The 27,343-nt window shown below is 38.3% G+C and overlaps 1 protein-coding gene across 2 annotated transcripts in view; it reads left to right on the top strand.

Annotated features, from left to right (window-relative positions):
* The window catches only part of LOC128667078 (lymphotoxin-alpha), a 103,786-nt gene that overhangs the window by 9,872 nt on the left and 66,571 nt on the right, over positions 1 to 27,343 (top strand). For both annotated transcript variants that reach the window (XM_053721965.1, XM_053721966.1), the window contains exon 2: positions 8,259 to 8,385. The gene's annotated coding sequence lies outside the window, so the exon portion shown is untranslated. The remainder of the gene's footprint in view (positions 1 to 8,258; positions 8,386 to 27,343) is intronic.

Raw genomic sequence — 27,343 nt, 5'->3', positions numbered from 1 at the left:
TTATTGTTTACAAAAACTACGATCTTCATGCCGGGGCTTAAAAAAATCTTAACTAAAAATACATATGCGCAAAATCGCTAAACTCCTGTGGAGTTGATATAGTAAGGAGATTGCTATGTGAAAAGTTTTATGAAGAATGATTTCCTAACTTGTGACTAAATGCCTAACTTGTGACTCCTTATGTGTGAGAGTACTCTATGTGATATACAATGATATAGGGTAAAATGAGACATATTTAAATCTTAAGACAAGAGTATACAAATAATAACTAAAGTGATTGCCTAACTTATATGAATAAAAAGATGTATAAGAGAATAAACCCATTAACCTACACTATATGCCCATTAGTCAGTGCACTACTTAAGTATGAGGGGTGTACTAAGCCAAAACTCAACCCATGGGCATAAGTGTTTATAGATAGATACAACAACAAATTAATGGTGTGACTACTTAGCTTCTACTGAATGATTAGCGTATAAGGGTATATACAAATTAGCTTATGATGTAAGCAAGATCTCAGTTAACATGTTGAGATCGCTATATAATAAGTATAAATACAGAACTTGATAACTTATAACTAAAAAACTAGTTCACAATCCAATCAAAGGTATAAGGATACTAAATGTAGTGTAGAATAATGGTAGATAAACTCAGCCCTAAAAAAATACTTAAAGGGACACTGAACCCAATTTTTTTCTTTCATGATTAAGATAGAGCATGCAATTTTAATCAACTTTCTAATTTACTTCTATTATAAATTTTTCTTCGTTCTTTTACTATCTTTATTTGAAAAAGAAGGCATCTAAGCTATGGAGCCAGCAAATTGTTGGTTCAGAACCATCAACAGCAATTTATTATTGGTGCTGTCCAATCAGCAAGGACAACCCAGGTTGTTCACCAAAAATGGTCCGGCATCTTACCTTACATTCTTGCTTTTCAAATAACATACCAAGAGAATGAAGAAAATTTGAGTAAATTAGAAAGTTGCTTAAAATTGCATGCTCTATCTGAATCACAAAAGACAAAATATGGGTTCGTGTCCCTTTAAGTATGTATGTGCAGTGGATAGTCAGTGAGGGTATGATAATAATAATACTGATATATGTGTATATAGTTATGAAGTAAACTGAATGGATAATGAATAATATAATCAAATATCGATGTGTTGATAAGAAATCACATGAATACTAACCTTCAGTGGAATCCTAAATTCATATATATTTGTGTATTGGTGAATTAGCTAAAATCAAGTTAAAATGAGGAAGTACCATTGGCATTACATACATGATAATTAATCTGTGGACAGTGGGGCGCCCAATGTATATACATAACTCAACTAACGTTATAATGGTGTATATATTAAATATTAATATTAAATTGATTGGGTGTGTTGAAAATCCAGTGTACAAAGGGTTTTTGTTCCTATATCCGAATACAATAATCTAAAAACTGGCTGGTGTGAATTTAACTGCAAGACCCCAATGAACTAATATCACACACTAACACATATAATATACACATGAAATAATAAAATAAATATTTATACCAACAGTTAGATCATACAAAAGCCGCTGAATCTATAACCTCATTGAGACCCATGGGGAACAAGGTCTGGAACTTAAAGATCCAGTAAGTTTCCCTTTGTGTTAGTTTGGTAAATCTATTACTATGGCGACTAGGGGGAATACTTTCATATGGGGGTTATTTTCAAATTGCATCTCCCTGAATTGTGTTCTTGACAAATGTGTCTAGAGACACTATGTTTTAGTGATTTATGAGTCACATTCCTAAGGTGTTCGCTCCATCTTACTCTGATTTTTCTGCAGGTGATACAATATATTGCATCCCGCATTCGCACGTAAGTGCATAGATAACAAAAGATGAGTCACAGGATAATCTCCCTTTAATGGGGAATTGTTCACTTGTGGTGTGAGAAATACGATGGGGTTTTTTATGTTTAAATGTTCCTAGTTTCTCAACTCTTGAGGGCCCAATGGTTTTGTTTTGTGTACTAATCTTATTCCTCTTAGACATTACTACCTTACTCAGTGCCAATTTTGTTTCAACGTTGGGGCTTGCCTATAAACCAATCTTGGTTGTGGGGATAATGTTTTCTTAAGTATCGGGTCTCTCATTGAGATGGGCCAATGTTTCTTCAAGACCCTGCTTACTGCCCAACGGTTGGAATTAAATTGAGTCACAAACAATGGTTGACCCCTTAAGCTTGTATTGTCATCAGGATTCTTAGTTTTATTAGACATTAATAATTTCCCTCTATCCAAAGTTCTACCTCTATAGTAACCTTTCTAGAGGGTAACCCTTTTCTAAGAACCTATTGGTGAGAATCTTAGATTGCTCGTCATATTTTTCAATTGTGCTACAGTTTCTCCTCATCCTACAGAATTGACTATAGGGGATATTGGTTTTCAAACTTTTAAGATGGTTGCTGGAGAAATGTAAAAAAGTTATTACAATACACTTTTTTGAAAAAAAGAGGATGTATTCAAATTTCCATCAGTATCCCAGGTTAGAGTTACATCCGAAAATTCTATTATTTGCTCTTGCAGGTTGGATGTGAAGCTGATAACCATGTTGTTAGTGTTTAGGGATGAAACAAATTAATTTGCTTCCATAGCTGATCCTTCAAATACAAACAGCAGATCATCTATAAAACGGCCATAGAACACCAGATTGCCCCTCCATTTTGAATCATATATACACTCTATATATAATTCTTCAAATATTCCCATAAAGAGATTTGCGAAACTGGGGGCAAATCTGGTGCCCATGGCCGTTCCCTTAATCTGGAGATAAAATTCATCCATAAACAGGAAATAATTATGTTTTAGGATAAATTCAATCAAAGCTATTAGATATTCTATCTGAACATTAGGCATATAGATGCCCCTCTCCAGAAATATTGTGGTAGTACGTATACCTACATCGTGGGCTATGTTCGAATACAACGCCCCAACGTCACATGATAACCACAAAAAGTTATCCCTACGTTTAATAAGAGACAACTTCTGCAGAAGATCTGTGGTATTTTTGATATATGAGGGGAGGTTGCACACATATCTCTGGAGGTACACATCAATATATTCAGACATCTTGTTAGTAATGCTGTTCACTCCTGCTATGATGGGCCTACCTGGGGGCACTTTATAATTTTAATGTAATTTTGGGAGGTGGTAGTAATAAGGTATGTTAGGGTGTTCGGACATCAAATTTCTTTATTACTCAATATACCTTCAGATACTCCACTTTACAAAATCTTAACCAGTAATTTCAAGAAATCTGTAGTGGGATAATGGTTTGATTTCCTATAATAATTGGTGTCACAAAGGATATGTTGTGCCTCTTTAATATAATCTGTATAGTTTTGGAGTACTATGCCTCCAACCTTGTCAGCCTGACGAATGACCAAATTATGATCACTCGTCAGGCTTCTAAGGGCTCTAGCTTCATTAGGCCAGATTCTCTTATTCCTTGTTGTATGGCCGGGAATAGTTTCCCAATCTTCCAGAACCAACTGTTGAAAAAGATCTATGTACGAGACATCATCTTTGGGGTAGACACTGGGGTCAATGATGTGTGGATTACATCCTCAAAAAGCTCATTCGACAATTTTTCTGGTTCACAATATAGAACAGTGGAGGAATATTTATTGTGCTGATTATTCAAGAGAATGGGGGCCCTTCAATATTTTTATTTTTGAGAGCCTTTCGTACAAAGTATCTTTGTAAAGACAACTTTCTGGTGTATTTATTTAAATCCACAAAAAGATTAAACAAGTTGTGTGTATTGGGGGGGGGGGGGCAATAGGACAATCCTCTACCTAATACTCTGATCTCGTCATCAGTGAGGGGATGTGCAGATAGATTAAAAATCCCATTTTTTATTTTTTTTTATTTTTATTTTTTGTAGGTTTTCCCTCTACCTCTCCTTCCCCGTTTGGAAAAGGTCTTTTTCTGATTGTTGGATTGATTTGGATTCCTCCTCCATAAGGGAGCGAGGTTGGGGGTCCCTAAAAAAACATCATTAGATGTTGAGGGAGCACTGTCATTCATCAAAGGGTTAGAGCTTTCTCTATAGGTGTCAAAGTGTTCCCTATTTTGGGGGGAATTTAACGGTTAATGTAATATATATTTAACCTCTTGAGTGCTAACAATGGCTCTGAGCCGTCGCAGAGTTTCCCACTCAGGTGCTAACAATGGCTCAGAGCCATCGCTAAAACTCTCCCACCTTGAGGGAGATCTGGGGGCTCCCACCCGTTCCTACCCTGCGATCGGGTCCGTATAGTGACAGGCATTGCCTGGGCTTCACGTTTTGCACGGTGACATCACGTGCAATGACGTGATGACGTCACTGTGCAACTTTATTTAAAAATTACAATAACAAGTATAGGGAAAGGGGGCATGCTGCTTAGAGGCCTGTATCTCAGGCATCTAAGCAGCTACAGACCCTCAAGACCATTCCACCATTGGAAAGGTAATCGCCTAGCCTTTCCAACGGTGTAAGTCTTGGGGATATGAAAAAATAAGTAAAAAATATATATATATATATATATTTCAAAAATTAAAAAAACCTTAAATCTGCTTAGCACCCAGGTGGGAAAGTGCTTAGCACTCAAAGGGTTAAAATATGCTTTGATGTTCACCATATATGGTTGCAGAGTTTTATCAATATATAAAGAGAGATATATTTATAAACACACACAAATATTTGTATTTACGGATTAGTAATACAGCAATGGGCACCAGGTTTGCACCAAGTTATGCCAATCATTGCATGGCTTCATGGAAGGATTCCCATAAGTGGGAGGGGCATTACTGGTTGAAAAACCTGGTTGTCCATCGTCGCTTCATAAACGACCTGTTTTTTATATTGAAGGGTTCTAAAGAAGAACTGGATAGCTATTTATATCATTTAAATAATAATGATTGGAATATAAATATGAGTTGGGATTATTGTAAGGAACAAACAAACTTTTTATATTTAACAATATGTATTGAACAAGGAATATTGAAAACAGCAATTGCTTTTAAATATGTATATGTGAAAAATGATATCAACAAGCAAAGTTAACATCATTCCTGATGGCTAAATAATATGGTCCAAATGTTTTGTTTAAAGAGGAAATTGTACTGTCAATTATATATTTAAAGTGAAAGTCAAATAAAGGAGCTTTCTACATGAAGTATCTTATACTTCATGAATAAAAGTCCCCTTTATTTATTTCAATCAATCGCCGTTCTTAGCTGCTGCAGCAGCCCACACCAAAAAAGAAATTGTGCTAAAGGTGACGTTTTTACCTCTTATCCAATAGCCGTGCTGTAAATCTGGCTCCCAAACGTCACCTCTCAAGCCAAACAACGATCTGCTGTGGGCTGCCTGAACAGCTAAGAACGGCTAAGAACGGCGATCGCTTGAAACAAATAAAGGAGCTTTCTACATGAAGTATCTTATACTTCATGAATAAAAGCCCCCTATATTTGTTTCAATAGTCAATCCTAGCGTTTCACAAATGTTAGCATTGACTTTCACTTTAAGAATCAAGCAGAGATTAAAATTAAGATTTATTGAAAAAAAATTACAGCAGTGATAATATTGATTAAATTCTAACGCCTAGATTTAGAGTTTTGCGGCCAAAGGGGTGCGTTAGCTACGCGTGCTTTTTTTCCCCCGCACCTTTTAAATACCGCTGGTATTTAGAGTTCACAGAATGGCAGGGTTTTCAGTGCGTTAGGCTTCCAAAACGGAGCGTAGTTCATAATTTAACGCCACTGCAACTCTAGATACCAGAGGTGCTTACGGACGCGGCCAGCCTCAAAATCGTGCTCGTGCACGATTCCCCCATAGGAAACAATGGGGCTGTTTGAGCTGAAAAAAAATCTAACACCTGCAAAAAAGCCGCGTTCAGCTCCTAACGCAGCCCCATTGTTTCCTATGGGGAAACACTTCCTACGTCTGCACCTAACACCCTAACATGTACCCCGAGTCTAAACACCCCTAACCTTACACTTATTAACCCCTATTCTGCCGCCCCCGCTATCGCTGACCCCTGCATATTATTTTTAACCCCTAATCTGCCGCTCCGTAAACCGCCGCTACTTACATTATCCCTATGTACCCCTAATCTGCTGCCCCTAACACCGCCGACCCCTATATTATATTAATTAACCCCTAATCTGCCCCCCACAACGTCGCCTCCACCTGCCTACACTTATTAACCCCTAATCTGCCGACCGGACCGCGCCGCTATTATAATAAAGTTATTAACCCCTAATCCGCCTCACTCCCGCCTCACTAACCCTATAATAAATAGTATTAACCCCTAATCTGCCCTCCCTAACATCGCCGACACCTAACTTCAATTATTAACCCCTAATCTGCCGACCGAATCTCGCCGCTACTGTAATAAATGGATTAACCCCTAAAGCTAAGTCTAACCCTAACACTGACACCCCCCTAAGTTAAATATAATTTAAATCTAACAAAATAAATTAACTATTATTAAATAAATTATTCCTATTTAAAGCTAAATACTTAGCTGTAAAATAAACCCTAATATAGCTACAATATAAATAATAATTATATTGTAGCTATTTTAGGATTAATATTTATTTTACAGGCAACTTTGTATTTATTTTAACCAGGTACAATAGCTATTAAATAGTTAAGAACTATTTAACAGCTAAAATAGTTAAAATAATTACAAAATCACCTGTAAAATAAATCCTAACCTAAGTTACAATTAAACCTAACACTACACTATCAATAAATTAATTAAATACAATATCTACAAATAAATACAATGAAATAAACTAACTAAAGTACAAAAAATAAAAAAGAACTAAGTTACAAAAAATAAAAAAATATTTACAAACATTAGAAAAATATTACAACAATTTTAAACTAATTACACCTACTCTAAGCCCCCTAATAAAATAACAAAGCCCCCCAAAATAAAAAAATGCCCTACCCTATTCTAAATTAAAAAAGTTCAAAGCTCTTTTACCTTACCAGCCCTGAACAGGGCCCTTTGCGGGGCATGCCCCAAAGAATTCAGCTCTTTTGCCTGTAAAAAAAAACATACAATACCCCCCCAACATTACAACCCACCACCCACATACCCCTAATCTAACCCAAACCCCCCTTAAATAAACCTAACACTAAGCCCCTGAAGATCTTCCTACCTTGTCTTCACCATGCCAGGTTCACCGATCGGTCCAGAGTCTTGATCCAAGCCCAAGCGGGGGGCTGAAGAGTGACGTCCATCCTCGGGCTGAAGTCTGGATCCAAGCGGCGGCTGAAGAAATCCATCATCGGGCTGAAGTCGGAAGTCCATCATCGGGATGAAGTCTTCTATCAAGCCACATCTTCAATCTTCTTTCTTCTGGAGCGGAGCGGAGCGGAGCCATCTTCTTTCCAACCGATGCGGATCCAACCTCTTCAACCGACGCCTATTCGCCGAATGAAGGTTCCTTTAAGGGACGTCATCCAAGATGGCGTCCCTCGAATTCCGATTGGCTGATAGGATTCTATCAGCCAATCGGAATTAAGGTAGGAAAATTCTGATTGGCTGATGGAATCAGCCAATCAGAATCAAGTTCAATCCGATTGGCTGATCCAATCAGCCAATCAGATTGAGCTTGCATTCTATTGGCTGTTCCGATCATGGAAAAGTCGCGGCTGGAAAGTGAGCATTAGACCCTTTCCTGACTGACTCCAAATACCGGCGGTAGCCTAAAACCAGCGTTAGGAGCCTCTAACGCTGGTTTTGACGGCTAACACAAAACTCCAAATCTAGGCCTAAGTGATATAGGTGCAAAAGACAGGCATGAATTTATGACATAAAGAGAAAGAGAAAATTAAATAATGAATTGGGACCTATAATTTTAAACTACAATTCACAAAGTAAAGAAATACAGAAAGTAATATATAATCATTGGGATTTTTTAAAAAAAAGGGATTCTACTCTGATTGGCATGTTGCTTAATAAACCTAAAATTGTATTTAAAAGAGTTCCAAATTTGGGAAATATGTTGACTACGAGTTTTACTAGGAATGCATTACAACAAAAAAATTGGTTAATGAAAACCAAAGGATTCTTTAAATGTGGTAAATGTTTTTGATGCAAAACGTGTAGAAATGTAGAAGTATTCAAACTAAGTTAGGGAACTACCATAATAATAAACATTACAAGATTGTTGATTTTATAACGTGTAATTCTAAAACTTTAATTTATCTTTTAGATGCACATGCAGTTTAAACTACATAGGACGCACGACTATGACTCTTGGCATCAGGATAGGAGAATATGGCCATTATATCACAAGGAGGGGCAGACTCTTTACTAAAGAATACGATTATGGAGCCGAGGTCTGTATACCTATTTTGTATACCTTGCTTTATATATGGCATATAGTGTGTGTCCATGCAGTATGTCACTCCAACAGCCGATTGATATTAACATCACGAATATAGGAAGAGAAGAGCATATATTAGAAAATGAAGAAGACACTATAGACATACATCTAATTTTTAAAGAATTAGAAAAACTCCTTATCTCCGAGGTGAAATATAAAGGAGAAATATCCTTTCTTAAAAAATGTTTAGAATTAGAGATCATACCAAAAGGGCTACTAGTGAACAAAGAGTGTGCATTTCCACTTTCAGACACTCTAGCTGAAAAATGGAAAAATGTGCTAATACAGACTTCTCAACAGCTGATAAAGCTGATTATAGAATATAGAGAAACACAAATCACAGAGATAGATCTAGAAATTAAGGATAACGAAGTCATTACTCTAAATTTGGAAAATTCAGGTCCAGAATGTGAGGAAATTGCAGATAAAAAATAAATTTTGGTAAAAAAAGTGAGTAAGATAAAGGAGGATATTATAAAAAAGAAGACCAAGAAACTAATAAGGGAATTAGAAAAGAAAAATATTGATGAAAAAGGAAATCCTGAATTTGAAGAGAATTTAAATGAGGTAAATCCCAATACAGAAAATGAAATAAATGAGTCCAATACATGGACAACAGTCACATATAAAAAAGATAAGAAAGCCAAAAAAGATAGATTTAATCCACAACATTCTGACATACAACAACATACTCCATACTATAGGAATAAGACGTTTGACCACTATAATGACAAGTCAGCACGCAAGTTTGGTCACATAGATTTTAGAAACGAACACAACAATCAGAGATATAGAAACTTTGATAATAATTATAGGGGGCAACATACATATAACAGACATAATATGTATGAAAGGTCATATAATAACAGAATGGGTAATAACCTATTTGAAGAAAGAAGGGAAAGAAGGGAATATTATACAAATCCCTATGACGAGAGAGGGAGAGAACGAGATTATAAAGGGAGATTTGCACAAGAAAATTGGAGTAACTCTTACTACCAGAGAGAAACTGGAGAAATCAGAACTATCAGGAAAGAGAATATCAGCGGGATATGAGAAACTACCAACAGAAACGAAACTTTGATGATGAAAGACCATATGATCAACATTCTAGAAACAGGAATACTTATGAGACCCCCACACAAGAAAGAAGACAACAAGGATCAAGAAAAGAGCCTCAATATGAGAGGCCGAAAGAAAAAATTGAAAAGTCCGGGGGACAATTAAAAGCTGGAGAAAAAGAAAATGGAGTGAATCGAGTAAACACTCAAACACTAACAAATATACAAGTACCACACTCCTCTTCCTCTTTTTTAGAGTTGGACCATCACAACTACAAAAAGGGGGAACAAAACCAATCTACAACTCGGGCAAAAACAAGACCCACAGAGGGAAAAGAGGAGGTGTAAAAACAAAAAAGAATGTGAATAAAGAAGAAAATCAGGAAGAGGAGGTGACCGAAAAAGGGATATTCAATTTGAGTTCTTATAAATTAAGCAAAGATGAGAGATCTATTCTAAAACTTGGTCTAACTTTTGCCCCATCAAAGAGACTTGATAAGTTTACGACATTTGTAAACACAAAAGAATTTATCAGGAAGTTAACCCTGAAAAGGTTCTTTTTGAAAACACCGACTGAAAGGATGGGTTGTGGATTTCAAGAATACAATCAAACTCAGCAAGATGATGGCTATAAACACACAAACCTTAAGCCAAGGTCTACATTCTATCCATTAACATACAAAGGGACAGCACTCGAAACTTTCGAGACAGTAGTCTGCAGAGAAATACGAGATATTACTAATAAAAAGCTAAAATTGAAAAACAAGAATCTATCGGATACACAATTAAGAATTGTTAAACAATTGGAGGAAAACCACAATCTCACCATAAAGTCCGCCGATAAAGGAGGTGGGATTGTGGTGATGAACAGAACAGATTATAACAACGAGACAGAAAGGATTCTGGGTGATAAAAACACATATGAAAAATTAAGAGAGAACCCTGTGAATCTATATAAAAAGAGATTGACAGATCTCCTAAAGGGAGCAAAAGAGGACAACATCTTGAATGAAAAGGAGTACAATTATATTAACGTACAGTTCCCTAAGACCCCCATAATATACCACCGTCCGAAGATCCACAAAAATCTTAATAATCCCCCGGGAAGACCAATTATTTCGGGGATAGGATCTTTGAGCAGCAATCTGTCGGAGTATGTGGACAGACATCTCCAAAAAATGGTCAAGGAACGTCCATCTTATCTAAGAGATTCTACTCAGATAATTAACTTACTTGAGGAAATAAGCTGGGAAGAGAACTACATCATGGCAACGAGTGATGTCACAGCATTATACACAAGTATTCCTCATGAAGAAGGAATGAGAGCAGTACAATTTTATCTAGAGAGAGACGAAGAAATTCCGGCAAGACAATGTGATTTCATACTCAAGAGTATCCACTATATCCTGCATCACAATTATTTTTGTAATGAAGGGAAGTTCTATAGGCAGATCTGTGGTACGGCGATGGGGACCAGGTTCGCGCCTAGCTATGCTAACCTCTACATGGCTAAGTGGGAAGAAATTTTCTGGGAATCCTGCCCAGCGGGCGCGGACCTGGTCTTTTATCGCCGCTACATCGACAATATCATACTGATCTGGAAAGGAACACAAGAAGATCTAGAATACACCTTTAAGGTGATGAATCAAAATGAAGCAAATCTCCATTTCACGTATGAATATAGTCAGAAATCCCTTACATACCTTGATTTAAAAATAGAAATCAAGGACAATGCCATTGAAACATCAACTCATTTTAAAAAGGTGGACAGTAACAACTATGTCCACCAAACCAGTTGTCATCATAGAAATTGGAAAGCGAACATCCCAAAGGGACAACTTTTAAGGATGAAGAAAAATTGCTCAGACCCTCAAAAATGGGAAGAACAAGCCCAAATAATGAAGGCAAAATTCCTTGAGAGAGGTTATAATGAAAAATTCTTGGATCAGAAGATAGAATAAATTGAAAAAAAATTGAAAGAAAAGAGCTAACCAAATATAAAGATAAGATAAGTTGGAACGAAAGCAACGAGATCCTTAATATACCATTAATAACGGAATATAGTGAAAACAGCCATATCATTGAGAACATTTTTCAGAAACATTGGAATATTTTGAAGGATGATGACATCCTCGGAGAAAAACTACCTCAAAGACCAAAATTTGTGTATAGAAGGGCTAATAATTTGAAAAACAAACTAGCCCCAAGCATAAAAAAGGTCAAAAAATCTGAAATAAAAGACACATTCGGGAAAACTGTAATAGGCTTTTTTCCTTGTCACACATGCAAGGCATGTAAATGTGGTAGCAAATCCACGGAATTCCAATCACATAACAATCAAGAAAAATATAAAATCAAGGATCTAATACGCTGTCAAGATAAAAACGTTGTGTACCTACTCCAATGTCCCTGTGGTCTCCAGTATGTGGGACAAACAACTAGGGCATTGAGGGACAGAATACGTGAGCATTTGTTGTGTATTGAGAAACTCAACAAAGAGACCGCATTGTATAAACATTTCGCCGAGAAACATCTTGGAGATATTAGAACATTGAAATATATGGGAATACAAAAAGTACCAAAGGACTGGAGAGGAGGCAACCAGGAGAAAAAACTACTCACAGAAGAATCAAAATGGATATTTCGTCTAGATTGTCTTTTTCCGAGAGGATTAAATAATAAAGAAGATTTGTCCCACTTATTAAATCTGAACTAAGGAGAAGTTTAAAATAAACACTGGAGTAATTTATAAAATCTTAAACCTCAACCACCCTTGAAAGATAAGGAATGTAGAACAATTTATGCTTTCCATTTTTTGAGCGAGAAGATTTGATGACCTGGTGAAACCATTTCTTCTCCTAAAAAGAAACTGATGGTCCCTGATACACTTGACGGAAATAACAACAAGAGAAGATATCTTTTCTCCCTGAACCCATCCTGATGAATGACTAAAAGAGTTCCTTAATCTGACTTGCCGAGAATTAAAACAGAAAACTAAACAATGGCATAATAATGAAAACAAGCAGTGCAAGCAAGAGCTCTCCCTTTGTATTTCTTCTCTGACCTAGATGTGAATCTATCTATAGTTGTCCATATTGTAATAGTGATCCCAGGGGGCAAGCTTCTCCTGAGCTCACTAGACACATATGTCATACCATTAGACATATCTGCTAAAATTCTTAAAATATTTGACCACTACAATGGTAGAAGAATGAAAATAAGATGCGCAAGCAAGAGCTATCCATTTGTATCTCTTCTCTGACCTAGAGGTGAATCTATTTATAGTTGTCCATATTGTAATAGTGATCCCAGGGAGTAAAGCCTCTCTTGAGCCCACTAGACATATATGTCATATCATTAGACATATCTAAAAATCTTGACCACCACCATGGACAATACCATGGGTGAATTTAATCCAGATGTAACATTGTTATCCTCTCACATAGGATGATCAATATGAATATCCTTGTACGTATAAGTCTAGCACACCAAGATAAAGTAACTTTTGATTAAAAGTAATTAGTAGAAAAGTCAAAATATATATAGAATATTGACCAGAAAAGGAACAACCTTTCGAAATTCCCTTTGAAAATCCATTTCGACAGTCGAGATTATACAATCCCCTCTATAAATTCTAACAAGTCTCTGCAGATTAGTTTCATTATATTTCTTCAGGCTAAATAGAAACTGAAAACCAATAAGTATCACAAGAACAACAAAGTTCTATATACATTAAAAAGATAAAAAAGCTAGCCAATATTGATATATTCCCTTTTTCCATCACACATTTGATTAAAAGTTTTTTTAAAGTTTTTTAAGTAATTCACTAAAACATTTTTTAACACATATCGGAGAATCAGTAAGAAACCCGAGTTTCAAGTAACAAACCCGCTTTTAAAGTAGTAATATACTTTTGAAAAGTCACATATGAGTAGTAATATAAGATCCACAAAAGTCAATAATGTTTGATCATAAGCACAAGGAACACTGTACAGGGTCTACTTTCCTAGAAGGCTGCCATGTTAAAAACCCAAATCCTTCCTTGTGAAGCAAATACTCCGTGTCACATTCTGAAAAAAGTCCAACTAGCACACTTATAGATAATACAAATAGGACTCATACATATTGTAGCAATATAAGTTGTAAATCTATATGTCATAAAGGATTATTAAGGTCTTACACAATCCAACTGATATTGTTTATATATATTAGTTGGCATTAATGAAAAATGCAGTACAACGATCTCTCTCGTGTCATACTAACAGAAACCAATAGAATCTTATAATTCTTTACACACCTCCAAATTGAACCAACCGTTAAGAAGTGTGGACATTTTCTGGTATCCAATAGGCAGGCTGGAAAAACGGACATGCAGTCCTGTAACCAAAGTTACCCATAACACTATCAATGGCCAATAGAGCAGATATTTTTATAACCCGCCCTCCACTTAGCCAATCGGAAGGATCTATGTGTATAAGGCCAACCAATAGGGGAACACATATAGTAAAGTTATAAGTGATCGGAGAAAAAATTATCACACAGCTGTTTAAAATTAATGAAACAAATAGGGATGAAGATAGAGAAAAATGCCTCACAATCTGAGAAGTAAATATGTGGCATCTAAGAAACATAAGAATTATCCAAGTTACGCGAAACCAGAAGTGGTGAGGTTCACTTCCGGTATAACGATAAATGGGCAATTACCAACTAAGGTATATAAAGACCCCAATTACATTAAAAAACTAGTCTTGATAAAGGTCAGTGGATGACTGAAACGCATCGACTGGTGAGTTACATTCTGATATTATTATCCTTTTAAAACCATCTACACTATTGTTTATTTCTTTTTTGGCAGAAGGACTTTTATCTGCAGCGAGTTGAATTTATTGCTTTGAAGACACATTTGCACCCTCAATCTTGGAGGAAAACCATCACACACACATCCTATATTTGACTTTATTTTTGGTTGTGTGACTGTTTCACACCAATTTGAACAGACTTTCTTTCTCTCCTTTTTTCACTTGATTTTTTGCATCATCTATCTCAATTTCTTTTTATTTTGATCACTGGATAGATTTGCACGAATTGTGAAGACCATTTTTTCACTGTTTTATATTTTTATTGACATTATTTTCACTGTCAACCAGTTATGAAGACAGTTTGCATTTAGGAAAGCACCGTTTTTTGCACTTTATCTGAAGTTTTACAGTTTACACTGTTCTCTGCTTATCGTTTTTTAGAGCAGTTTTTTCACAATTTTCAAAATATTGTTTGTATTTGTTTTTCCACCTATTTTTGATTTTGACACATAATAATCATCAGGTATACAAATTTACAAATTGAACATTACATGCTTTTTAAAATACTAGGATAAGATACATTAATTCCTTAGACACAAGGTATTTAGAACTCCGCTCCAATACGCTCATAGGCCGACACACAGGAAGCCACTCATTTGTATTTTATATTGTTATTCTTGTTATCTCCTAAGGAGTTGGTTTTATAAAATTGTAAAATCTTGGATCCTCGATTATTTGTTTTTATTGTAACATTGTTGTAACCAACATTGTTTTAAATTGTTTTAAATTGTCATATCATTTTTTGTTTTATTGTCACATTAAATTGTCTAAACCATCTTTTATTCAAATGCTAATGCTTGAATAACACTCATTTCACACTATCCAGACCCTGCCATTGTTGTTTGGCGCTTTGATATTACTTCTTCTGATTCTCCATATAGTGTGTGTCCTAAGAGTTATCTTGACCCCAGTGACGATTGATGTTTTTATACAAATACATTTGTGACAATAAAGATGAAATCATTATACCTGGGCTTTCATCGTTATTGAACGCTAACTATGGATGGGCGAATATGCTGAAATTGTAATTCGTTTGGTTTAACAAATAGTCCTGTGGATATTCCTTTTGAATGTTGATAAGAATAAAAATCCATTTCAGTTCGGTAATTAAATTTTATTTCCAGCTTTCGAATGTTAATTTTGTTTTTATAATTAGATCAATTATCCATATTCGAAATTTTGAATGTAACATTTGATTTAACAAATACTATTCAGAAGTTCAATAGTACATGTGGTAGGGAATTTAGTAAATTGATACATAATAGACACAAATATATCAATTTGAATGTTTCTATTTCAAATATTGCATGATTCGAATATTAGAAATACAATGACAAATATTTAGATTCAAATATTACAAAATTCCAATCAATTATTAGAAAAAATTGAATAGAATATTACATTTAAAGAAATAATTTGAAATACTATTACATTAAATGTATGTTAGAATATTGTATAATTCAAAATTAATGATCAAATGTGTTAAAATTTGTTTCATTTCTCGAATGTTGCAAAATATTCGCCCATCCCAAACACTAACATAGTTCTTTTTATGTCATTTTATTTAATTTTTATTTTCTTTGCATTATTTGGTGTCTGAAAACACCTCATATTTTTTGTTTTTTTGACCAGTTGTCCTTTTGTGCAATTAAATACTCTACATGACAATATTTTTTATATAGAATATAGATCAAATGATGCCAATAGTGTCAGGGTTTTTTCTCTGTTGTGTTTGCCATGTGCTGCTGGCAGCCATTTTACTCACCTCTCTTCCTGACTATGGTGCATTGTGGGGGATGCTGCTCAATTTCTGCACTTCCTTTTATGGCCAGACTTGTGTGCATCATCCATGTGAGACAGGATGCAGTCTCAGAATTGTGATGTCATCACTTATTATTAAAAGGGCCTCTGTTCAGTATGCTTTGCCTTTGCGTTGTCTCAGACCTGTTTGTGAGAGTTCCTGTTTATTATCTGGCTGCCTGACGTCCTTCCTGGTTCCTGATCCCTGGGTTGTTCCTGACTCTGCTGTTTTCCTTGTTCCTGATTCCGGCTCGTCTGACTATTCGCTTTGGCTCCTGACTCGTCTCGTCTGACTACCAGCTCTGGTTTTTATTCCTGGCTTGTTATTTGACTTATGGACTTTTTATTATTTTTTTGCTATTTTGTGATTATTTTTGCATTTCTCGTCTCAGTCTGATTCCTGGCACCCTGACATAACACAAAGGACATGAATCCTGATGGTGCTAATAATCCACCTTTACCTGCCATCATTTCCAGGATGGATGTACAGGATCACTGCTTGGATCAATTTGCACTAGCCCTGCAAACCCTGCTGACTCGCACTGCACATTTGGACCAAAGTATCCCGCAAGTTATGGCTGCTCCTGTTTCCGCTGCTGCACCTATGCCTACCAGTAGCATGTCTGGTTCTGCACTTCTACCTCAGCGATATGGAGGCGATCCTATTCAGTGCAGAGGGTTTTTGAACCAGGTGGGCATTTACTTTGAGATGTTACCTCAGGCGTTTCCCTCTGACAGAGCTAAGGTGGGATGTCTCATCTAGTTACTCTCTGACACAGCTCTTGCCTGGGCTAATCCCTTGTGGGAGACTAATAAAACTGTGATTTCAAATTACCCTGAATTTGTGGCCTCCTTTCGAAGGGTATTTGATGTTCCGGCTCGCTCCTCCTCTGCTGCTAAACGACTCATGTCCATTCAGCGAGGTACAAGATCTGTTGCTCAGTATGCTATTGAGTTCCGTACGCTTGCCGCAGAGGTAGGTTGGAACAGTGAAGCCCTTGTTGCCGCCTTCTTTCATGGGCTCTCTGATGCGAATAAAGACGAAGTTGCTGCCAGAGATTTACCAGAGGATCTCGAGGCATTGGTGTCTTTTTTTATCCTAATTGACATCAGACTCAGAGAGAGGCCCTCTTTCAAGGAGCGCTTGCGGAAGCCTCCTGTTCTGTTGTCTCCTACGTATTCGTTCCCACCCATGCCTCTCTCTCCTCCCATGCCTCCTGGTCCCGAGTCACCAGGTACTGCTGAGCCGATGCAGCTGGGATTCATGCGTCTCTCCGCGGCAGAGAGGGACTTTAGGAGGAGGGAGGGGCTCTGCCTCTATTGTGGGTTACAGGGCCACCTTTTGAAGTCTTGTCCTACACGGCCGGGAAACGCTCACACCTAAGGTCCTGTCGGGGGCAGACCTTGGGTTGTTTATCCTCGTCCCAGGAACTGCTTAAGGAGAAACCTTTGGTCATGGTTGTCCTTTCCTGGGTGGACTCCTCCATAGTCACCCAGGCTCTTGTTGACTCTGGTGCTGCGGGCTATTTCATTGACAGTGCTTTCGTATCAAAGCACTCCATTCCTGTTTTGCCTCGGTCCATTCCGCTTGCTATTGAGGCCATTGATGGCAGGCCCCTTCAGCCCGCACTCGTTACTCACGAAACTGCTCTGTTGTCCATGGCTGTTGGGGCTCTCCATTTTGAAACCCTCCAGTTCCAGGTGATAAACTCTCTGCATTTTCCAGTTTTTCTGGGTTATCCCTGGCTCCAAAAGCACAATCCTAGTTTCGACTGGCGCAGGTTCGAAATTTTGTCGTGGTCCCCGCAGTGTATTTCCACTTGTCTTCGGAAACCAGTTAAAGTCTTGTGCACTTCTCCGGTTTCTCAATTGCCAGAGGAGTACCAAGAGTTCCTAGACATGTTTGAAAAGGTGCGTGCCGGTACGTTGCCTCCTCACCGGTCTTACGATTGTGCCATAGACCTGCAACCCGGAGCCATTCCTCCTCGGGGCTGGGTGTACCCTCTGTCTGTTGCAGAGAATTGTGCTATGGAGGAGTATGCTGCCGATGCTCTGTCGCGGGGGATCATCCACAAATCCTGCTCTCCTGCAGGGGCTGACTTCTTTTTTGTGAAGGAAAAGGGTGGCGAGTTAAGACCATGTATCGATTATAGGGGTCTTAATCATCTTACCATTAAGAACGCTTACCCTATTCCGCTCATTACGGAACTCTTTGACCACCTCAAGGGAGCTACGGTCTTTACCAAACTTGATTTGAGAGGAGTGTACAATCTCGTTAGGATTAAGGAGGGCCACGAATGGAAAACAGTATTTAACACCAGGAGCGGGCATTATGAGTATCTTGTAATGCCCTTTGGCCTATGTAATGCTCCTGCTGTTTTTCAGGAATTTATTAATGATGTCCTACGCGATATGTTGCAACAGTGTGTTGTGGTGTACTTAAACAACATCCTCATACACTCACCCACACTTGAAGCTCATCGTTCTGACGTTACACGGGTTCTTCAGAGACTACGTGAGAACGGCCTGTTTTGTAAACTCGAGAAATGTAAGTTCCATCAGACTCAAGTAACCTTCCTAGGTTATGTTATCTCCTTTGTTGGGTTCTCCATGGATTCTGACAAATTATCTGCAGTTCTGCAGTGGCCTCTCCCAGTTGGTCTTCGGTCTATTCAACGTTTTTTGGGGTTCACCAATTACTATAGAAAGTTTATTAAAAACTTTTCTTCCTGCCTCAAAACTATCACAGACATGACCCGTAAAGAGAATGATCCACTCCATTGGTCACCTACTGCCATTAAGGCCTTTGATAGTCTTAAGACTGCCTTTGCTGCTGCTCCAGTTCTGGCTCATCCTAACCCTGTCCTGCCTTTCGTTCTTGAGGTCGATGCGTCTGAGACTGGAGTAGGTACCCTCTTGTCTCAACATCCTACGACTGACGGTTCCTTGCATCCGTGTGGTTTCTTCTCTAAGAAATTGTCTCCAGCGGAGTGCAATTATGAAACTGGCGACAGGGAATTACTGGTCATAATTTTGGCACTTAAGGAATGGAGGCATCTTCTCGAGGGTACTAGTGTGCCAGTGCTCATTCTTACTGACCACAAGAATTTAACTTATCTATCTGAAGCAAAACGTTTGTCACCCCGGCAGGTCAGATGGGCGCTATTTTTGTCTCGGTTTAAATATGTGGTCTCCTACCTGCCTGATAGTAAGAATGTTAGGGCTGATGCCCTCTCTCGACAATTTTCGCCTCTGTCCAAGGAGGAGTCTGTACCTACTCCTGTTATACCTCCTGACCATATTTTGGCTACCATACGTACTAATTTGACTTCTCCCTTGGGGGAGGAGATCCTGGCTGCACAAACCAATGCACCTCCTGAGAAACCTAGTGGTAAGTGTTTTGTTCCTGAGAATCTTCAAACTAAACTTTTGCACACTTACCACTATCCTAAAGCCGCAGGTCACCCAGGCAAGAACCAAAGGATTTAGTCTGTCACTCAACAATTCTGGTGGCCAGGTCTTTGTTCTGATGTTGCTGCGTATGTTGCCTCCTGCTCAGTTTGTGCACAGAATAAGACTCCTCAACGTCTTCCTGTGGGTCTTCTTCAACCTATTGCTAATGGTGAGCGTCCTTGGACACATCTTTCCATGGACTTCATTGTCGAGCTCCCTGTTTCCAATGGCAATACTGTTATCCTTATGGTGGTTGACCGTTTTTCTAAAATGTCACATTGCATTCCCTTGATGAAGCTGCCTACCGCTCAGGAGCTTGCTTCAATTTTTGCCCGGGAGGTCTTCCGTTTGCATGGGTTACCCAAGGAGATAGTGTCGGACCGGGGTAGCCAGTTTGTCTCCAGATTTTGGCGTTCCTTTTGTGCTCAAATGGGGATCCAGCTTTCCTTCTCCTCTGCATATCACCCTCAATCCAATGGGGCTGCGGAATGGTCTAATCAAGCTCTGGAACAGTTCCTCCATTGCTATGCCTCAGATCACCACAATAATTGATCTGAACTGTTACCCTGGGCAGAGATTGCGCGTAATAGTGCTATTAATGCTTCCTCCAAGATATCCCCGTTCATGGCGAATTATGGATTTCAACCATCCTTGTTGCCCGATTCATTCATGTCTCAGGGTATACCGGTTTTGGAGGAGCATCTCCGGCAACTCCGTTCCACGTGGGTGCAGATTCAGGATTGCCTTCATCGTTCTATGCAGCGCCAAAAGTTCCAGGCTGATCGTAGACGTCTGCCCGCACCTTCCTACCAGGTTGGTGAGAGAGTTTGGCTGTCCTCCCGCAACTTGAACCTTCGTGTGCCTTCTAAAATATTGGCTCCCCGTTATGTTGGTCCTTTTTGAATACTCCGACGGGTTAATCCTGTGGCTTATGCTCTTGACCTTCCTCCTGCTATGCGCATCTCCAATGTTTTTCATGTCTCCATCTTGAAACCATTGGTTTGTAATCGGTTTACCACTGTGTTGCCTCGTCCCCATCCTATCTTTGTTGACAACCATGAGGAGTATGAGGTCAGCAGCATTATTGACTCTCGTATGTTCAGGGGCCGTGTACAGTATTTGGTTCACTGGAGAGGCTATGGTCCGGAGGAGCGTTCTTGGGTTCCCTCCTCTGATGTTCATGCTCCCACCCTCCTCTGTGCCTTCCATGCCCGTTTCCCCAATAAGCCTTTTGTCCTCACGCGGGGGAGGGGTCATTGAGGGGAGGGTACTGTCAGGGTTTTTTCCCTGTTGTGTTTGCCATGTGCTGCTGGCAGCCATTTTACTCACCTCTCTTCCTGACTATGGTGCATTGTGGTGGATGCTGCTCAATTCCTGCACTTCCTTTTATGGCCAGACTGGTGTGCATCATCCATGTGAGACAGGATGCAGTCTCAGAATTGTGATGTCATCACTTATTATTTAAAGGGCCTCTGTTCAGTATGCTTTGCCCTTGCGTTGTCTCAGACCTGTTTGTGAGAGTTCCTGTTTATTACCTGGCTGCCTGACGTCCTTCCTGGTTCCTGATCCCTGGCTTGTTCCTGACTCTGCTGTTTTCTTTGTTCCTGATTCCGGCTCGTCTGACTATTCGCTTTGGCTCCTGACTCGGCTCGTCTGACTACCAGCTCTGGTTTTTATTCCTGGCTTGTTATTTGACTTATGGACTTTTTATTATTTTTTGCTATTAATAAAGGTGTGATTATTTTTGCACTTCTCGTCTCAGTATGATTCCTGGCACCCTGACATATAGTTTATAGAATAAAACAAAAATGTTCATTTTACTTAAAGGGACAGTCTAGTCAAAATTAAACTTTCATTATTCAGATAGGCATGCAATTTCAATCAACTTTCCAATTTACTTTTATCATCAAATGTGCTTTGTTCTCTTGGTATTCTTAGTTGAAACTAAACTTAGGTATGCTCATATGCTAATTTCTTAGCCCTGGAAGGCTGTCTCTAATCACATGTTTTTATTAGCTTTTCACAACAGGGAAGTGCTATTTCATGTGAGCCATATAGATAACAATGTGTTTATGCCTGAGGAGTTATTTAAGATTTAGCACAACACAGTACTAAATGCAAGTCAATAGATAATAAATACAAAGTCATGTGATCAGGGGGTCTACCAACGTCTAATTTGTATGGAAGAATAAATAGTCCTGTGGACATTCGTTTTGGACAATTGAATGTTGATAAGAATGAAAATCTATTTCAATTCGGTAATTGAATGTTATTTCTAGCTTTTGAATGTTACTTTCATTTTTATAATTAGATCAATTATCCATATTTGAAATTTCGAATGTAACATTCGATTTAACAAATCCTATTCAACACTGTTATATTAATACACTTTTTACCTTTGTGATTACCTTGTATCTATGCCTTTTCTAACAGCTCCCTGATCACATGACTTTTTTTATTTATTATCTATTGACTTGCATTTTAGCCAATTAGTGCAGTTTTTGCCACAACCCACAGCGTGAGAACAATGTTATATATGGCTCACATGAACTAGCAGTCTCCTGTTGTGAAAAGCAAATACAAAAGCATGTAATAAAAGGCTGTCTGTAGTAGCTTAGAAACAGGCAGAAATTTAGAGGTTAGAAGTATATTAATATAACAATGTTGATTGTGCAATGGGTAGAGTAAAGGCATTTTCTATCTTTTTAAACAATAACAATTTTGGTGTTGACTGTCCCTTTAAATAAGAAAATAAATTAATTTATTCTACACAAAGTCCACACCAAAAGTGTTTTATTACTCCAGTATAAGATGACATATACAGATAAATATAAAGAGACATTTAGTTAGATGATTTGTTTAATTACACAAGGCACGGCATATTCATTTCCTCTGTTCCTTCCATATTTAAATCAGTCTCCAGGTTTTGCAAATAATGTATACACTTTTATACCATATTCTGTCTCTGCTCTCACTCATAACCTAAACTGCAAAGGAATAAATAGACCAATTAAATGCTAGGAAAAAGGAATTATGGCTAATTTATTTCATGGGCTCATTATCTACATCTTAGTGACTAGAGGTAAGTTATGGTAAAATATCTATGATTTATATAGCTTGATTTCTTTAGGGAGGGGGGAGTTTGATAAAAAGGGTATGGAACTGGAGATTATTGGGAATGTATTTGCTATGGGTTAGAACTGCAGTATTTCTCAATTCCTGCCCTCAAGGTACCATATAGGCAAGATTTTAAGTTTTTCCTTATTGGGGTGTTTAGTAGTTTTATTTAAAAAAAAGTTTAAAGGGGCATTGTACACTAGATTTTTTTGCATAAGTGGTTTGTAGATGATCCATCTGGGAGTGGTTTTGTAACAATGTATAGTTTTCTTTTTTTTTTTTAATAACATTGTGCTGATTTTCAGACTCCTAACCAAGCCCCAACATATCAGATGCAGACTGAAGTCTACAGACTACTTTCTCTTATTTGCTTAATGGGTCTTTTCATATGCAGGGAAGGGGGATCTGCTCTTCCTGCTTTCTCAGCCCCTTTCAGTGGGTGTCCCAGCTTAACTTCATCAACTGTGCTAAACTGGGAGCTCTTAAATAAGTTTTTAAAAAGTTTTATATTGGATTTTTAGAGCAGTATCTGTGCATATTCTTCTTTTTAGTAGTGTCTATTACATGCAGTTATATGAACTGTGGTGTGTATACTGTCCCTTTAAGGAGACAATAAACACCTTGTAATTACAACACATTTCTGCTGTTTTGCTATAATAACAAAGTCAAGTTTATTTTTATTTTTTTAAACAAATTAACATCTTGTTTGCTGCAACTGTTTTAAAGTAGCCAAACTCCACCATTTACCTAATATGGAGGAGCCTGCAAACAATAATGCTAGCCAAGGTCATAATATTAGTATAAAATGAATTGCTTTGTATCTGATAAAGCCAATTAAGGGACATATATGTAGTAGAGTTAGCCTTGATAAGTCAGAAGGGTGCATTTTTAGTTCGGAGAATCAGAAATTGCTACATTTTTCAGAGCTACATTACATGAAAAGGGGAAAAATAAACAATAAAATAATATTGCAAAGTTGTTTCATTTTGGATAACTAAACATTTTATATAAAAATCTCAAGGTGTTTACTGTACCTTTAAATCCAACCAGTTAGGGGTCCTTAAGGACTGGAGTTAATAAACACTAGTAGAGCATAAGAGAAGAAACAGACCATTGGATGGCTTCTTGAGGTCAGGGAAGAGGTTAGAGAGAGGGGCATTGTGAATGAGTGAACCTAGGGGGTGGAGCTTTTGTGGGTCTGTTTTCAATTGGATAAGAGGGGATTATAAAAATCAGATATGTCAGAGGAGAAGAGTGAGGAAATATAGGAAAGTCAGAAGTTATAAAACAAAAATAAATTTAAAATTAAAAAAATAAATAAAATACAGCTAGATTACGAGTTTTGAGCGCTATAGGGATTTTAACGACTGCCACAAAAGCAGCGTTATTTTACCTCCCTATAGCGCTGGTATTACGAGTTTTTAAAAAGCAGGCTTGTGCGGGCGATATGGTTGCGTTGAGCTCCATACCGCACCGAAATCAAGCGCTGCTGTTACGTACTTGTGCACGATTTTCCCATAGACATCAATGGGGAGAGCCGGCAAAAAAAAACGTCTAACACCTGCAATCGCGGAATGAAAAGCTCCATAACGCAGCCCCATTGATGTCTATGGGGAAAATAAAACTAATGTTTAAACCTAACACCCTAACATAAACCCCGAGTCTAAACACCCCTAATCTGCCACCCCCAACATCTCCGCCACCTACATACAGTAATTAACCCCTAATCTGCCACCCCCAACATCGCCGCCCCAACATAATTTTATTAACCCCTAATCTGCCGTCCCCAACATCGCCACCACCTACATAAAACTATTAACCCCTAATCTGCCACTCCCAATGTCGCCGCCACTAAAGTTATTAACCCCTAAACCTTTGGCCTCCCACATCACTACCACTAAATAAATCCATTAACCCCTAAACCTAACACTAACCCTTACGTAACCCTAAGCCTAACACCCCCTAATTTAACATAATTAAAATGGAGCTAAACTAAAGTTACAATTACTAACTAAATAATACATATTTTAAACTAAATACAAACTTACCTGTGAAATAAAACCTAAGCTAGCTACAATATAACTAATAGTTATATTGCAACTAGCTTAGGTTTTATTTTTATTTTACAGGTAAGTTTGTATTTATTTTAACTAGGTAGACTAGTTAGTAAATAGTTATTAACTATTTACTAACTACCTAGTGTAAATAAATACAAACGGGGGCGTGTCTGGGCTATGGCCCAAGATGGCAGCTATTCTGGGAGCTCAGTAATGGGGATATGCATTCCGCCGTGTATCTTAAACTATGGAAGCCATCCGGCAGGATATTTTATTGTAGGTGACAGCTGAAAGTTTGCTGGAAACGAGAATATAAGTCTGAGCGAATAACAGTACGCTTCACTCTTTTCAATTTATAAATTTTTGGAAATCAGAGTAAGCCAGCACTCTAGGCACAGAACCTTCTTCGATCAAGATACAAGCTTTTTTTGCCGAGTTTGATCAGCAGATGCATAGCAGATTCGATCGCCTTATGGCAATAGCAGGAGCCCCGTGTACTGAAGCGGTACATACTGGATTTGATAACGCTGATGATAAGCAAGGCCCCAATGGGGGATGGGGATGTTCTCACTAAATATGTCGCATCTGAAATGAGGCGGCTAGAAGTCAACGCCGCAGAAATTTTTTTGGAAGACGTGTACGGATTGATGGTCCTGCAAGACCAGGAAATACTGATTCCTGAGAAGGAGATAAGCAGGGACAGAGGGTCCTTCATCAGCGGGTGGGACAAAGTAGAAACTGCTGGCATCTACTTTGGTAAGGATCGCCAGGCTGGTGTTGCTGGTGGGGTCACGTATGGGAGAGCGGCCGGCTCCCAGATGTGTGGCCTGGCTGGTGAGCATGGGCTACAGGCGGCTGTCTATATGTTGGGTGATATTCTCAGTATAAAGGTGAATCCTGGATCCACAGGTCCGGTTTAGTATTTTGTTTTTGAACTGTGCACCTCTTGGAGTTTGGGACTTGGGCACTCTAATGAGAATCGTGATATTTGAAGTTGAGGCCCATGGGGCTACAATTTACATCACTGGACTCCTGTTTTTCAGTGTTAGTTTGGTTTCAGTGTTCTTTTTGAATGGTGTATTATGTTCAATTTTCATGCCTTTCTGAAGTATCTTCTCTAATTGTATATCTGGGTATAAGACCTCTTGTTTAGCTGAACAGAGGTCTCCTCTAAAAAAATGTACATAATTAGTTAGCAGTTAATAATATATGTTTGGGTTATATGACCTCGGACACTCAGATTGAAATAAGCAAGGTATTATATTTCCTATCTCATATCCAACTTTTTATTAGAGTTCTGTAGAAAGGAGGACATTCCCTATTACTTATTCCCAAAGGAGCTGGCCTAGACAAGAAATAAGAAGGTTTAAGACCCCTTTGCTCCCAGCTTAAGGTCAGCATAGCTTAGTTTAAAATGTTATTTTGTTTACTATGTGTAATTGTATGAGGGGAACTGCCTTACTCTATTTTCTTCAGTGACGAAGTGAGTGAAGTTTGCCAGATACTTGTGATCTCCAAAATGTTCATTGTACTGCATGTATGTTAATTTGTTATATAGATGTTCACCCTTACTTATGTATTCCATCACAGCATATTCTGAATACTTTGCAGCAAATACCTGTAATTTAGCCTCTTTTGGATGTTAGCCCTATGACCTTTAGAGAGAGGGGCCTTGGGTTTGAGAGCCCCTTTTAGTTAAGCATATGGGACTATTATGGCTAAATATTTCCGTAGATCTTTTACACGCAGGTGGTTTAGATTCTGCTGTGTTCTCTTGTATTGGGACACAGGTTTGCATTCTTAATATACTTACGGCTAGATTTAGAGTTTTGTCGGTAACGACCCGCGTAGCTAACGCTGGCTTTTTTCTGGCCGCACCTTTAAAATAACTCTGGTATTGAGAGTCCACAGAATGGATGCGTTAGGCTCCAAAAAAGGAGCGTACAGCATATTTAACGCAACTTCAACTCTCGATACCAGAGTTGCTTACGGACGAGGCCAGCCTCAAAAACGTGCTTGTGCATGATTCCCCCATAGGAAACAATGGGGCTGTTTGAGCTGGAAAAAAACCTAACACCTGCAAAAAAGCCGCGTTCAGCTCCTAACGCAGCCCCATTGTTTGCTATGGGGAAACACTTCCTACGTCTGCACCTAACACCCTAACATGTACCCCGAGTCTAAACACCCCTAGCCTTACACTTATTAACCCCTAATCTGCCGCCCCCACTATCGCTGACCCCTGCATATTATTATTAACCCCTAATCTGCCGCTCCGTAAACCGCCGCTACTTACATTATCCCTATGTACCCCTAATCTGCTGCCCCTAACACCGCCGACCCCTATATTATATTTATTAACCCCTAATCTGCCCCCCACAACGTCGCCTCCACCTGCCTACACTTATTAACCCCTAATCTACCGACCGGACCGCACCGCTATTATTATAAAGTTATTAACCCCTAATCCGCCTCACTAACCCTATAATAAATAGTATTAACCCCTAATCTGCCCTCCCTAACATCGCAGACACCTAACTTCAATTATTAACCCCTAATCTGCCGAC

Source organism: Bombina bombina, chromosome 7, assembly GCF_027579735.1.
Source record: "Bombina bombina isolate aBomBom1 chromosome 7, aBomBom1.pri, whole genome shotgun sequence".
Lineage (NCBI taxonomy): Eukaryota > Metazoa > Chordata > Amphibia > Anura > Bombinatoridae > Bombina > Bombina bombina.
Note: the sequence above shows the minus strand (reverse complement) of the source record. Positions and strands in the feature narration are given on the sequence as shown.